This window comes from Dermacentor variabilis, chromosome 4, assembly GCF_050947875.1.
Source record: "Dermacentor variabilis isolate Ectoservices chromosome 4, ASM5094787v1, whole genome shotgun sequence".
NCBI classification, from domain to species: Eukaryota; Metazoa; Arthropoda; class Arachnida; order Ixodida; family Ixodidae; genus Dermacentor; species Dermacentor variabilis.
The window spans coordinates 133,904,091-133,917,593 of NC_134571.1; the positions used below are offsets into that span (position 1 = coordinate 133,904,091).

Sequence of the window (13,503 nt, forward strand, 5' to 3'; positions counted from 1 at the left end):
AGTAGAACTGTTTGGCTGTCTTAATTGTTGATTTCATAAGTTGGATAACTGCGCTGAGATTTTCACGCGTAAATTTTAATAGGTTAGTTTTCAGCAAATTTCGCATTCGGTTTACTTTACGTTTCGCATGTATAACGTCACGCGTTATCCATGGATTACGCCTAGTAAGTTTCCTTTTTCTAGTTGGTATGTATTTGGTTATACAATGAGATATAATGACGGAAAATGCGAGCCACAATGTATCGATGTCTGTAGCGCTGTTACGGGAAAATTGCAAAAACGTGTGGTATACATTAATCAGTTAATCAAGTATACTAGTGTCGTTAGCGTTACTATAGTCGGGGTAAGCGATGATTTGCTGAGGGGTAACGCTGCCATGAAGGGGTATTGTCCAATGGGTAATTTTGTGATCCGAAATACCATCTAGTAAGCTTAATCTGGCTTCGTCATTTATGAAGTGATTGCTGAGGAATATTAAATCTAGTATGGAACAGCTGGATCCCTGTACACGTGTAGGTTCAGTTACAATTTGTGTAAGGTTGAACGATAACAAAAAGTCAAGTAACCCATCCGCACAGGGTGAATGATGCTGCATTGTTTGCCAATTCACTTCAGGAACGTTAAAATCACCTTCGATTTCTAATCTGGACCCTGATGCATATTGCTCAGCATATTCATGTAATCGGCGCACATTGTCGAGGCCGGAAGGACTGCGATAGACGCAGCCTACGACAACAGTATATGATGCGAAGCGCAGTTTACAAAAGATAGCCTCAACGCCCGCAACATCCGGTAACACTAAAAACGCGAATTATTTCTTTACTAGAATGGCCACGCCACCTCCTCGTGTTGTCCCGTCTTTCCGGATGATAGCGTAGTTGGTAGGGACTATCTCAACATCTTTAATATCAGCTGTTAGCCAGGTTTCTGTTAGTGTTAGAAAATCAGGTTCATATGCAAGAGTCAAGGCTTCAAGGAAATTCGTTTTTTTAATATGCTACGGGCATTTATGTTCAAGAAGGATAAGTCGGATATGAAGTTCGGCGTGAACGTAGGCTTCGAGGGCCGTGTTGCTGGTTTTTTGGATCAGGATTGACGGAACCTGGTTTCAAAGGAGCTACATTATTATTTTCTTTGTCCCAGTAGAACATTTCGCCATTGATTCGCAGTTTGTCATAAATTAGATTAATTTTATCTGCGGATTCCGTCCTTGGTTTGGCAGAATTCCATAACTTCCTTCTTAAGTCTCGTACGCGAGGCGAAAAATCTTCGGAGATCGAAAAACTTGACCCCTTTAGCTTGAAACAGTTTCTCAAGATTTTAGTTTTGTTTCTAATGTCGAGAAGTTTAAAAATTATTGGTCTTGTTTTAGTGGTATCCGGCCTGCCTAATCTATGAATACGTTCGATATTTACAGCTTCGAGTTTCAGGACATTTTTGATAATTTTTTCATTTACTGTAAGCTGTAATGTGTCTTCATTTTCCTTTTCCTCTTGTGGCACACCATACACAATTAGATTTGATCGTCTGGAGTGGTGTTCAAGGTCGTCTAGTTTTAGTTCCTGCGTTGAAACGACTTTCTCTAGTTTAGTTACCTTCTCCGCGCAAGACGAAATCTTTTTGTCTAGGGTTGTAAGCTGCTCCAGTTTCTTGTCTATTGCGGTTAAACGCTGTTCCTTAATTTCTTTTAAATCCTTCAGAATTTGTTGTAGTTGCCGCGAAATTTCGGGTGTATCAGGACCCGCGTTTGTTTCGATATCTCCAGCTAGTAGCAATAATTTGACGAGATCCACTATGTCAACGATTAGTTCACACAACAGCCCAGGGCACGGCAGCACAACTAAACAAAGTCCGTTCGAATGCATGCAATCTTTAAAGTGCTTTCTTACCTTCACGATGAATGCAAAAGGGTTATCCATGTGATATTCAAAGATATTGTGTATGTGACGATAATGCAATGAAGATAACGGCAAGACAATTGTGGCATAATCACGACTGAATTGCGGCCGTCTGATTACGAAGGAATGGTGAACAAGTAATAGCGTCGATGCCTCAACGAAGGTGTTTCGACGATTACGGCATGTGGATACTGAAGTCAGCAATAACACGACAACAACGGTATGCCGACGACGGCACGATTAGAGTGGGACGTCGACGTTACGATGATGACGATGGAGCGACCAGGGCGGCATCCCGACGACGGTTAACAACGAATACATGATGATTATGCAGCGATAACCATAGCATGACAACAGCATGAGGACAAAGGGATCATGATGGGTGTACAGCGAATATAGCGTGATGATGAGTACGTTATGAAACCTGCATTGCTACTACGGCATGAAGAGATTTGGATGAGGAAGCAGCAGTGACGATGATGGCAGAACTGCACCGGTATTACTAGGATGGTCCAACAATGGAGGCACGATAGCGACTGTCTGACGACGATGATTTGACAAGGGTGGCATAATCACGATGAAATGAGAGTATGATTACAATACAATCACGAAGAACAATTGACTATGATGAATTCGCGAAAATAGTATGACGACGACGGCGCTCAACTGGATGACGATAGAGAAGATATGACAAAGATAAAACCAAAGTGTGATAACTATGGCATGTCGACGACTGTGCAACGACCATGGTGTGATGACGACGGCATGACGTGTGTGAGACGAAAAAATTCACCGACAATAACGATAGTCCCTAACGCGAAATTTGAGTGCATTTCTATACTATTTCCATTTTGCTTGTCAATATTTTGTATTTTAATTATAAATGTACAAGGTTCATAATAGGAGGAGAACGATGTGAGTAGCGTAGCTGGCGTAGCCAGTCTCACTCGTGCGGCACATTGCAAACGGAGCGCAGCGTGGTGTTACTGCCTCGCTAATCAGGAGATCGCGAGAAGCAGTGCGTGGGTGACGTGTGGGCGAGAATTACAGCAGCCGCTGCAGACAGACATCCGCTCATGCAGTCCTTTGTTTCTATAAAGACGACATGCGGTACTCTGGCGCCATTTCTTACCCATCGTCGCCGCAAAGCCCGCCTATCGCGGCACTACTCTTTTGTTCTCACGCTTTAGTTCTACCAACGACGATAGAGGCCCTTCGTCCAGGAGAAATCTTGCAGCAGCGTCACCAGCGACAACACCCAAGGCAGCGTCTCGAGCCTTATTCGTAGCCACTCGCCATCACCCCTTGCAGGAACAGTGACACCCGTCACACACTCTGTCAGTGCAGACTTATCTCAGCAGCTGATGCGGCGGACCGAGCGTAGCCCTCCCTACCTCACGCCACCCTGGCCAACTCTCGGAAGCGCAGATAAGATGCGCCTGCGGATGCCGTGGCCACTAGTAACACAATGCATGCACAGGCCGTCTCCCCTGCATTCTTTCCCCGCTTTCCATCTGAAGTTTTCGTTGTAGCTTCCATTTTTATCGTCGCGCTCTCTTCATTCATCTCCCACTGCGCACTGCGTTCGCTTTCACATTACTGCGCTGCACTTTACCCCAACCTTTCCTTCCCATATTCAAGAATCTCCTTCTCTCTCTCACATTTTCGTATGCTCGTTTGCTTGGTTATGAGGTACGATGCTGAGGGACGCCAACGCTCAACGCTGGGACGGGCGCCTAAGAGCGGCGCTCTAAATGATGAAATGACAGCGGTGCAACAGCTATGACGCCATCAGAACTACGAGACATGCCTTGTGGACCAAGCTATTAATCGACTTCGGTCGCTGGGTCGGTCTAGAAGGCGTGACGACGACAGCTTGAAGTGAGTGAAGTATCACAAACTTGGAATGACGACTATTGAACGACCGCGGCGGCATCACGACCAGGAGCGCGTAACCAATGGTTCAAGAGGGTAGATAACGTGGGACACTGGATTGGCGTAAGATTATATATATATATATATATATATATATATATATATATATATATATATATATATATATATGTTGGTGGCGAGGAGTTATGGAGTCGCCATCTATCGAAAGCGCCTCGCTGGCGTAGTATGAGGGATCACGCGGCGCGCTCCTCATAGGTTTTACTGTCAGCGCTCACTGAAAACACCGCGCGCGACCTCTCCCGGACATTCCTGTAAGTACTTTCGAAACGAGAGAAGTTTTTTTACTGTCTAAATAATAATCTTGGGCAAACAAAGCACAGAATCGTTTACAGACATCATCTCTCTAGCGAATACGTACAGTGAACGCCACTGCGCGCGGTCGCCGCGATGGAGTCTCGCGAACTGGCTTCTTGCGTGAAAGGTAGGTAAACGCTGATAGCAAACTATGTGAAATATGTTCTTATAGTGTTTGTATAACTAAATGGAGTGTAATAGAATGAAACTTCAGTGCAGCGATCGCACAGATTCGCAGCGACCGACTGCGCGTCTGCATGCTTACCCGCGCACTGTTTCGCTTTCGCCGCGTGCGCGCTTTAGCACTGTGCCATTCGCTTTAAGCCGCAGAATATGAGCATTTGACAGTATACAAACAACCATTGTTGCGTGGGTGCTATCAGAGCTGTTAAAAATTATTTTCATTGTAGAGACTTCGACGCCTAACGAGGGCTGTGATGTACCGTCGCAACGATTCAATCTTTTTTTTTTCTGCTAAATTTTCGGACGTTTAAATATTATTTCTCCAGTTGCATCGCACTGTATGTTTATCGGTGTTCTCAGCGTGCGATTTCCCGCTGCTTCGTCTTTGTAATCCAGTGCATTAATTCATAACACAAACATGACCACATGCCATGCCTTTTCTTTAATGTGCTTCTTACCGTTCCCTTTCCACTCCAGTGAACCTGCCAGTATCTATAGCATCGACAAGCTCATAGACCAAACCGTCATGACATTAGTCGGGCAGCGGACTCGGGCGAGTGTCTCGAACATCGAACATCGCATACCCGGCGCCGTAGCAGAAATCTACCTCGCGTCTGTCCTTGCTGCATACCCGAGTTGTTGCAGATGGTTGTTTGCCGGTTTTATGTTTCGCGAGCCAAGCTTCACGCAGCTTCTTGTCCTGCGGCTACGTGTGAATAAGGCTGACACCGGGCTCCGTTGCGTACGTCCGGCACTGGGGCACCGAGCAGTAGCCTACCACGTTGCGCGCCTTCAAAGGCAGCCACTACCTATTGTAGTGCTTTCAAGCGTTGTAAAGGAGACACTCGAAGCGGTAAAATCTCGCCACTAAATGAGGACCGCAGCGTACGAGGGAATTTAAACTCTTGTTTTCATCTCGCTTCGGCGCTCCCGAAGCAGCCGACGCGGCCGCTATGTCCACGTGTTCCCTAATAGCACGTAACGCCGACTGTGGCGCCAGCTTTTCCATTGCTGGAGCTAGAGGCCAATATATATATATATTGTAAGGAAGATGACGAACGTGCGCGCAGTCAGCAGCATCGGCAGCATCAAGCGCGCAGCAGAGGCTCGAGCTGGGGGACAGTGCTCGGTGCATCGTAGAACCGGCGGTCGCTACGAACCACAATAAACCTCCTTTATAAGTGGTGTAGGTGCGGGGTATAATGATACGTAAGCCAGCTTGTTCGAGTCATTCCATTTGTTGTGAACGCTGACCCGTTCGTAGGACGACAGCCACTCTTCGACGTCGTTGTCGTCGGTTCCGCTGAAGATGGGAGGCTCCCGCTGGCGAACGGTGCCAGCGCAAGGGACGGGTGGCGATGAAAGCAGCCTCTGCACCGCCCTCCCCCTCCCGTCCCCTGGACCACCACTGCCGTCGCTAACCCGTGGGGTACGCCGGACAATCGCCCTATATGCTTCGCATGTAGGTATCCCGGTCATGTCGCAAGGTTCTGCCACCGCCGATCGCAGGTGTTCGATGACGATCGCCGAGCGCCCTATGTGCCGCCTGATGCAAATGTGCCTTACGAACCCTTCGACCCTTCACCAGCTCGCTCCCAGAGTGATCGCCGTCCTCGCTTCGAACGCCTCCGGTCACCCTCGCCACGTCGTCGATCGCTTTCCCCTATGCGTCGACGACCCGTCTCTAACGAAGAGGGAAACTAGACGACGCAGTTCCTGAGGCAAGAACTACGCAAGTGTCGACATGCCGAAGTCCTCCTCCTTTACCTGCAAATGTGTTTATCGAAGACGTCGCTACAGTCGCCTTAGTCGATACCGGTGTCGCTATTTCAGGTATGGATGTCAGGTTCTGCCGTTCGCTTAGTAAAATGACGACGTCTTTGTCTGGATCGCCGCTGCGAACGGCGAGTGCTCAACCCATTCGCCCTACCGCTGCTTGTACTGCCCGTGGGATCATAGAGGACGTTTTGTGCACAATTGAATTCATAGTTCTTTCATCATGCTCCCACGCCGTTATTCTAGGATGGGATTTTCTCTCACGCCACAATGCCATTATCAATTGCGCTCGGGCTGAGATTGAACTTTTCCACCTTGGTGACCTGGCCTCGGTCGATGCTCATCCTGCCGCTAAAATTGTCGTGAAAGAAGACACCTGTATCCCCCCGTGCTCTTCAGCATTCGTACCAGTCTTCTGTAGTACCATATACGATGGGACGGTCTTCTTCATGCCCTCTCATCACTTTGTTACCCGAAAAGCGCTTCCTTTGCCCTTTGCACCTCTTGACCTTGCCGCCGGTGTGAGCACGATGCCCATTTACAATCATCTTTCATCGCCGCTATCACTGCTCCGCCGCGAATGCCTTGGTTACGTCGAGTCGGTCGATTCAACACGAATTGTCTCCTTCCTCGACGAAGTGTCTTCTACTGCCGCCCATGAACCGAGTGCCCTCTCCGTACCCGACTCAACATGGACTGGTGTGTTCAGCCCATTCATCGCCGAAGATCTAACGCCTTCGCAGCTTTCTCAACTTGTCGCAATCCTTCAGCACTTCCGCCTTTCTTTCGACGTTGCGCAAACCTCTCTTGGCCGTGCATCGACAGTCAAGCATTACATCGACACTGGCACTCACTCACCCCTGTCACAACGACCATATCGCGTGTCCGCTACGGAACGTCGCGCCATTGCAGACCAGGTCGATGACATGCCGCGTCGAAGCGTCATTCAACCTTCCCAAAGCCCGTGGTCCTCTCCCGTGGTCCTCGTCACAAAGAAAAACGGTTCCATCCGATTCTGTGTTGACTTTCGACGGTTGAACAAATTACGCTGAAGGACGTCTACTCATTACCACGCATCGATGATGCTCTGGACTGTTTGCAGGGAGCCGAGTTCTTTTCTTCGCTGGATTTGCGGTCAGGCTACTGTCAGGTTCCGATGGCAGAGGCTGACCGCCCGAAAACTGCCTTTGTTACACCAGACGGCTTGTATGAATTCACCGTCCTGCCTTTCGGACTTTGCAACGCACCTGCTGCGTTCGAAAGAATCATGGATAATATTCTGCGTGGCCTCAAATGGAAAATTTGTCTTTGCTATCTTGACGACATTGTGGTGTTCGCCCCTGATTTCCCAACACACCTGCTCCGCCTCCAGCACGTACTCACTTGCTTTACCAACGCCGCGTTGCAACTTAACTTCAAGAAGTGTCGATTTGCTGTTCGTCAGCTAACAATTTTAGGCCATGTCGTGTCAAAGGAGGCCATTCGCACGGATCCCGAGAAGCTACGTGCTGTTACTGTGTTTCCAAAACCTACTACTATGAAGAGCTACGCAGTTTTATCGGCCTCTGCTCTTACTTCCGGCGATTCGTTCGAAACTTTGCGTCAATTATATCGCCTCTCACGCAGCTCCTTGGTGGCGCTAGAGATCTCTCATCATGGTCTCCAGAGTATGACGACGCCTTCACAACCTTGCGCCGTCTTCTCACGACGCCACCCATTCTCCGCCATTTTGATCCACAAGCGCCAACCGAAATTCATACCGATGCAAGCGGTGTTGGCCTTGACGCTGTGTTGGCACAGCGTCAACCTGGCCACCCAGAATACGTCGTCGCATACGCGAGTCGCGCGTTAACCAAGGCGGAAACCAATGACAGCGTTACAGGAAAGGAGTGTTTGGCCATTGTGTGGGCGCTTCGCAAGATTCGCCGATATTTATCCGGCCGATCTTTTGACGTAGTGACCGACCACCACGCACTATGTTGGCTGTCGAAGCTCAAAGATACATCGGGCCGCCTTGATCGCAGGGCATTGCGAATCCAAGAATACGACATCCGCATGGTGTACCGTTCCGGGCGAAAGTACTCCGACGCTGACGCGCTATCCCGATCACCGCTTCCTAAGGCCAGTCAAGACTGCCCTGGCGAGTGCACATTATCCTCTCTGGACGTTGACACTATCGCTGCTGCACAGCGTAATGATCCCTGGATTGCATCTCTGCTCGACCTCCTCTCAGATACGTCGAAAGTTCCAGCGTCACGTACGCTTAGGCGCCAAGTGCCTCATTTTGCGATTCGCGACCAGCTACTATATCGACGCAACTATGCTCCAGAGGGACGCACCTGGTTACTCGTCATTCCGAGAGTCTTGAGATCAGAGCTCTGCTTCTCGTTCCACGTCGACCCTCAGTGTGGCCATGCGGGAGTCTTCAAGACCTACGAAAGACTTCGACACCGCTATTACTGGCGGGGAATGTATAGTTTCGTTCGAAAATTCGTCCGCTCTTGTCATGAGTGCCAACGCCGGAAAGCGCCACCGCACAACTCCGCCGGTGAACTCCAGCCTTTACAATGCCCAACCCGACCCTTTGATCGCGTGGGCATAGATCTATACGGGCCCCTTCCGTTGGCTCCTGCCGGTAACAGGTGGATAATCGTTGCGGTAGACCACTTAATCCGTTATTCGGAGACTGCTGCTCTACCAAATGCTACAGCGCAGGAGGTCGCCAGTTTCCTACTTCGCCGGTTTCTCCTTCGTCATGGAGGCCCACGCGAACTTTTAAGCGATAGAGGCCGCGCCTTCTTATCTGAAGTCATCGAACAACTGCTTGCTGAATGCGCTATTGTTCATCGTAAATGCACTGCTTATCACTCACAGACTAACGGTACCACGGAACGCTTTAATCGAATTCTTGGTGACATGCTCGCCATGTTTGTCTCACCTGAAAACTCTAATTGGAACCTCGTTCTTCCGTTTGTCACCTACGCCTACGACACCGCGACTCAGGCCACTACCGGATTCTCGCCCTTTTACCTTCTTTACGGCCGTCATCATTCACACACCATCGACACCATTCTGCCCTACCGGCCGGGCCCATCCGAATGCCTGCCGATCTCGGAAGCCGCCAGACAAGCAGAGGAATGTCGCCTGCTTGCCCGCCGATTCACCTCGGACGACCAGAACCACCAAAAAGCCGTTCACGATGTCCAGAACTCGACTCCCACATTTCTCCCGGGCGCTCTCGTCTGGTTGTTAGTGCCACACCGCACGCCTGGGCTCGCTTCAAAATTCCTTCCTAAGTACGACGGTCCAAACTGCGTTCTCGAGAGAACATCACCCGTTAATTACCTGGTTGAGCCGCTAACGCCGCCGTCCGACATGCGACGTCGTAACCGCGAAGTCGTTCACGTTCAGCGTCTCAAGCCGTATCACAATTCCACCGTCGTTCCAGAACACTAAGTCGCCAGGATGGCTCCTTTATTTCCGCGGGGCCATTGTAAGGAAGATGACGAACGTGCGCGCAGTCAGCAGCATCGGCAGCATCAAGCGCGCAAGAGAGGCTCGAGCTCGGGGACTGTGCTCGGTGCCTCGCAGAACCGGCGGTCGCTACAAACCCCAATAAACCTCCTTTCTAATATATATATATATATATATATATATATCGGATCTTACGCCGAACTAGGTAGCTAGATAGATAGATAGATAGATAGATAGATAGATAGATAGATAGATAGATAGATAGATAGATAGATAGATAGATAGATAGATAGATAAAACGGCTCGAAACGGCTGAAGTAGGCAGACAATGATATTCGCAATAATTGCCACATTTTGATGGATGCACTGTATATGTGCATAAAGAGGGGAGAATTCATTCAAGAAACGCTGAGGGATTGGCCTGAAGTAATATTGTCTAGCATGTTACTCTGCTTAGGCAGCAGAGAAAGAAGAAAAGGAGGCACATTAGTAATGATCATGAGGATATGAAGAATAGGATACGAAAATACAAGTATACACATTTGTGTCCAAAGAGCCTGTTCATAGTCACGAATATAGACCGCAGTAAAAGTAAGAACAAGCCCATATAACGCTGTCTTATAGAACGGTGCATAAATATTGCATGAGGTGGTAAATAGGGCGGAACATCAAATGCAACCCAACGATCTTTGTGCAGCCAATGACTGAACACGCCCTCGTCTCCTTGCAACCGTGTCTGCCGCAGCCTATTAACCGTCGGATAACGAACTTGTTGCGATACTAAGGAAATTCATGGAAGGTTAGCATTATTGGTTTTTTCACTGCTCCGCTCTAAGCTTTCCATCCGATGGGCGCTGATTATTAGCGCCAAATATATGCGACTGGGTCTGTACAGAATAATCTGTTCACTTCAGTACCATCTGCATAATTACACGAAATGGCGGAATCAGTTGCGAAGCATATGACAGCGATGCCTGCTTTAGAAATTTTCAGGAAACCTTTACGAAAACTTTAGGAAATTTATAAGTTTTTTAAGCTATGTAGTATAGCAAGGGCTGCATGTCTAAAAACCAGCGGCGGCCTTAAACAGGCCCCTCAGAGACCCAGGCGTGACACGTCTTAGCGAACTATTTGACGCCTTAACTTTGCGAAAACGCAGTCTGGTACGATTCTGTGCTGTACCCGACAGATCTTTCAATTTCACGTCATGCATCAAGGTTGAAGGCAGAGCTTTTTCAGAGTCAGCCAAGAAAACGGTGCTTCCGACGAGAGACGACGGTTTGAAAAAACAAATTTTTTAATATTTATTATCTTTTTTGTTATTTGTTCTGCCGGGTTTCTTATGAAAAAAAAAAAAGCGGCCGATGCTTTTGCCGACTTCTTTGTAACTTCAAACAGCAATGGATCTGACTGCAGCTTACCGGAATCTCATAGTCGCTGTCTACTGGCGTCACCAAGAAAGCGTCACGAGACTAGTCGTCGCTTTGTGCGTTATCTTGCAATGACATGTAGCGCCACTGTAATCCGCTAAGAGATCCACGTTTCCTGAAGATGTTTTCATGGGCATAAATTTTACCGTTAAATATGAAATTTGGAATGCTAGAAATTATAAAAAAATATTTGATTCCCATTTCAGAGTTTAAGTAGGCTGGTATCAACTGGGCAAACAGGATGTAAAAAAACCGGGGGACACCTAAGTGCTTCTTATGATTTGCGAATGTCCAATTGAACGCAACACTCGGCGCGCTACTGAGCCAGCAGGTTCCTCTTTTGCCCGCTCTGCTCCGTCGAGGCACACTTGTGCCACGGCGTCGAAGGCAGTTGGAAATCCGTCGAATCGCGCTTGTTAGGTGAGGCAGAGCTAATGGGAATCTATGACCCGTTTCCCTGCTGCTACAGACGTCGCCGACTTTTTCGCTCAATGGGCCATTTGACGCGTTTGCATCAATAGATTCACCTGCAATACTTGGTCATTTTTTACTAGCACCTTAAACTGTCGTAATGAAGTGCAGCATAGCATTTGGGAGGACCTTGTGAAAACCATTGCTGTGGTTCGCACATTGCTTCAGACGCGTGGCAATTAGTCAAGGTTAGGAATTAAGGCGGACACGCTAAACAAAAGCATAGGCTCACGTGCGTTACCATACCCGAATATTCAGTTAAACGGGATAGGAAAGCAGATAACTTTGATTCGTATATGGACGCTGCAATATTATAGCTGTCACGGTGTTGGTAACGTGGCGAATTTGTTTAATGGTACTTCGCTTTTCTTATGTAATTATACAAGAACGTGTACGTACGCTTCAACACCCGATTTGTTTCATTATGCCTCACGCCACCAGCCATTCATGCCGTGGATCGTGTTTGACGCCAAGAATATAATTTTTATAATCATATGGCTCTGATTACTCTGATGCTCTGATTGCAGTACCATCATAGCATACAAGTCTAAAATTTGCCACGTGCCGTTAAAGGCTGCTTGCGGGCCGCATCCGTGCCGTTGATCGCATATTATGCATCCCTCATTCAATGTCTGGAAGACATGGCAAATTGTGGCAGGCATGCCAAAAGCTTGCTATAAGATCAACGTGGCTCGGAAGTCAGAAAAAAACAAGTCAGTGCGTTTGTTCATGTCATGTCCCCTCCCCCCCCAAAAGAAAAGAACAAACCAAGTAAAATTTAGGCAGCCAACACGCGCCATACTTAGATTCATACTTTACTCCAGTTCACATCACGAAGTAGAGCGCACTGACTTTCGCGAAATTAACGAAAAACTGGAAGAAGTCCAAAGACGCGTGCTTTCCTTTTAGCTATAGTTGAATGTACAGTAATGGTTGTTCCACGTGCCGGGAGAGAGAGCCTACGAATATTGTAACTTTCCTATTGGAAGTATATGTTCTCAAGAACACAATGACTGTTATACGCGACGGTGGTTCGGTAATTGGAAGCGTAAAACAGACAAAAAAGCATCGCGATCATGGCCTAATAATCAAGTTCTATCCGTGGTCCATCCCGTGGCAAATGGCTTAGCCGAGTCTGCCATATGTCAGGCAATACATCAAGATGTGCCAGAATTTACGAGGTGGCTGGAATTGTCCTTGAAGGCCGCTCTTAAGCACCGCAAACGGCACTATTAAAATTTGTCTGGCTGTATTCCACACTTTAGCGGCACAAGAGAAACCCCGGTTCTTCAGTCTCGCCAGGAGTTTAGGTTTATTATGGGAACCTCAAGCTCACTGAAGTGTACAAAAATTAAAGCTAAATTCTGGGGTTCCACGTGACAAATCCAGTATATGATTACGAGGCGCGCTGCAGTGGGGGACTCCACAATGATTTAGAGCACCTGGGGTTTTTACCCTGCTCCAAATGCATGTTACGCGGGCGTTTTTGCATTTACGCGTATCATTGCTTACAGTAGTTCGTTCTGTAATCCATTCATCCCGTAACCTATATTTCAATGTTAAACACCGATCAATCTCCAGTCCATCAATCGTTGCATGAATGCTTGCTTCTATAAATAGCGCCCTTAAATTTTTGTGCACTAGTTGTGATCACATTGAATTTGGTACAAAATGTACTATTGATCTCAAACATTCTTAACTGCCGTGCAAAATTTAGCAGAGCCCGGCAAATGCGATCTTACATTCCTAACAGCCCACATGCCCAATTCAAGTTCGTAACCAGTGACACGGTTAGGGAATTCTGACACCCCCCAATATTACCGCACCAGTAATAAAATCTTTAGCGCAGCTACAGCAAAATATATAATAGCTTATACAGTTATGCATTACCGCTCTCCTCGTTTCCGTCGAAATCAATAGTCAATATTTCAGAATGACAGCCCCGGTTCAACACAGAATTCCTCCCTAAAATAATTCCTAGCTAAGGTAATACCGCAGGTTCTGCGCCCAGAAAAAGTGGC

General features: G+C 47.7%; 1 protein-coding gene across 1 annotated transcript in view; it reads right to left on the reverse strand.

Moving 5' to 3' along the window:
• The window catches only part of LOC142577952 (carboxypeptidase inhibitor-like), a 77,893-nt gene that overhangs the window by 45,932 nt on the left and 18,458 nt on the right, over positions 1-13,503 (reverse strand). The window lies entirely within an intron of this gene.